At 49.4% G+C, this 2,727-nt stretch overlaps 1 non-coding gene across 1 annotated transcript; it reads left to right on the forward strand.

Annotated features, from left to right (window-relative positions):
• Positions 1-345: 345 nt before the first annotated feature.
• On the forward strand, positions 346-503 carry LOC115065448. Its single transcript, XR_003845232.1, has one exon. It is a non-coding gene; the product is annotated as a U1 spliceosomal RNA (small nuclear RNA).
• The last annotated feature ends 2,224 nt before the right edge of the window (positions 504-2,727 follow it).

Consider the following 2,727-nt stretch of genomic DNA (forward strand, 5'->3'; position numbering starts at 1 on the left):
GTCGGGGTTGAGGAGGTGCACTTTAGCCCTGCAGCAGCGACACCCCAGGACGATGGAGGTGGGATGGCTCCTCCAGAAGGACGGTGGGTTACAGAGACACAATAAGGTGGCATATTCCTCCGCAGCCTGCATTTCTCTGATTAAAATAATTCAAGTAGAGAGGTCTTTTCAAGCTGTGTTGGACCTTGCTGAATCCCAAAACCAACGGTCGCTAAGCCTCTAGAGACCCTACCCACCCTCTATTAATTTTCGTTCCCGTTATACAGTGCTAATCCTTGAGTACTTTACAGATTTGGTAAAGCATCTGGAAGGACAGGAAATGCAGCCTGTGAAGTGGTTGAAGGCGTGCTTGCCTGGCAGGGGAGATGCCATGACCAGGAAGGTGGTTTTCCAGGACAAGGCTCGTCCGTTGTTCTTGTGTGCCCATCCCTGCGATTTTTCCACATTCAAGGGTTTCAGTTGCACTGCCTGTGGTAGTAAGGGCTGCATTCACACTCTCCTTCAAAAAAAGAAAAGTTTGCAGAAGGTACCCTGCAAACATGGAAGCAAGAACTCCCAGAAGGCATAGTGCTCTTGGGTGAGAAATCCCCGTGCCATGGTGAGCTACCACGCCCTGCCTCTTGGCCAGGGAGCCTCCTGGGGTCCGCAAACTATAGAGTTTAACATGTGCTCCACAGGGCTCAGATGGTAAAATGTTTGCCACACAAGCATGAAGATCTAAGTTCAAATCCCCAGTACCCATATAAAGATGGTGTGGCTGTGTGTAACCCAGTGCTGGGGAGTGGGGATGGCAGTGGGGGCATGGGGGGTGGGGTGGGACAAATGGATCCCTGAAGCTCATTGGCCATCCAGCCTAGCCAAACTGATGAGCTTCTGCCTTGGAGACAAATTGTCTCAAATATAAGTAATTGGTTTTTTGTTGTTGTTGTTTTGTTTTGTTTTTCTAGACAGGGTTTCTCTGTGTAGCCCTGGCTGTCCTGGAACTCACTTTGTAGACCAGGCTGGCCTCGAACTCAGAAATCCACCTGCCTCTGCCTCCCAAGTGCTGGGACTGAAGGTGTGCGTCACCACGCCTGGCAAATATAAGTAATTGCAGAAGCCAGGCATAGTGGCTCACACTCTACAGGAGGCAGGCAGCAGGGTCTCCGTGCGTCTGAGGTCAAGCGGGTCTACATAGTATTATAGTAAGACTGTGCATGACTATAAATAATGAAAATGGTAATAATGTTAGTAATATGAAGAGAAACTGAGGAAACACTTGACATTCGCCTCTACCTCCATAAGCATGCACACCTGCATGTACATGTGAACACATAAACACATATATGTACTGTACTGGCTGGTTCTGTGTGTCAACTTGACACAAGCTGGAGTTATCACAGAGAAAGGAGCCTCCCTTGAGGAAATGCCTCCATGAGATGCAGCTGTAAGGCATTTTCTTAATTAGTGATCAAGGGTGGGAGGGCTCATTGTGGGTGGGGCCATCCCTGGGCTGGTAGTCCTGGGTTCTATAAGCAAGCAAGTCAAGCAAGCCAGGGGAAGCAAGCCTGTAAGCATCACCCTCCATGGCCTCTGCCTTCGTTCCTGCCTCCAAACTCCTGCCCTGTGCGAGTTTCTGTCCTGCCTTCCTTTGGTGAGAAACAGCAATGTGGACATGTAAGTTGAATAAACCCTTTCCTCCCCAATTTGTTTTTTTGGTCATGATGTTTTGTGCAGGAATACAAACCCTAACAGAGACATGTACCACACATCCATACCCACAGTCCACTCCACAGGATATAACTCATGTTTGGAATGGTAAGCCAGGGCAGAGACCTGAGACTGAGGAGGCCACAAGCCCCATCAAGAAGGGTGCTGCTGTGGATGCTCAAGCTACCTGCTGAACAGTTTACATCCAGAGATGACTGCTAAGTCAGCCCGAGTCGGGAGAGAGGTTTTTAATCTACTGTGGGTGTTGGCTTCTTCTGAGACTCAGTCAACCTACTGAGACTAAGAGGCTATCGTTGTGGTCTAGTGGCCCAAAGCTCAGCCATACATGGAAGAAAATCAGAAACTCATATCACTCCCTTAAAGCCTCGGGGAACGTTGCAGAAGAGGGGCAAAAAGCATGTACGAGCAGGGAGAAGGGTTGAAGTGCGGTGCAGGTACTAGTTGCAAGACTCACAAGATACCCTCCACCCAGTTACATAAACAGTCGATAGAGGACGCTCTTCAGTGGACCTGCCTGCACGATCAGGGAGCTGTCACTCATGCTGGGGTGGGCTTTTTGGTGATGCACTGCTTTTGAGTAACCTTTGCTCTTGTTAAACAGCCCCTCCCCCACATTCCTGCAATAACCTCAATGAGCCCTCAACTCGCTGAACTAGATTTGGGTGGAACTGCTTCTTCTACTGTCAGTGTTCTAAGGGGTGGAAAGACGTTGGTTTACATCTCTTCAGGAAGTTCGAGGCCAGCCTGGTTATCTTAGTCAGGGTTTCTATTCCTGCACAAACATCATGACCAAGAAGCAGCTGGGGAGGAAAGGGCTTATTCTGCTTACATTTTCCACATTGCTGTTAATCACCAAAGGATGTCAGGACTGGAACTCAAGCAGGTCAGGAAGCAGGAGCTGATGCAGAGGCCATGGAGGTTTGTTACTTACTGGCTTGCTTCCCCTGGCTTGCTCAGCTTGCTCTCTTACAGAACCCAAGACTACCAGTCCAGGGATGGTCCCACCACAAGGGGCCT

Source organism: Mus pahari, chromosome 14, assembly GCF_900095145.1.
Source record: "Mus pahari chromosome 14, PAHARI_EIJ_v1.1, whole genome shotgun sequence".
NCBI lineage: Eukaryota > Metazoa > Chordata > Mammalia > Rodentia > Muridae > Mus > Mus pahari.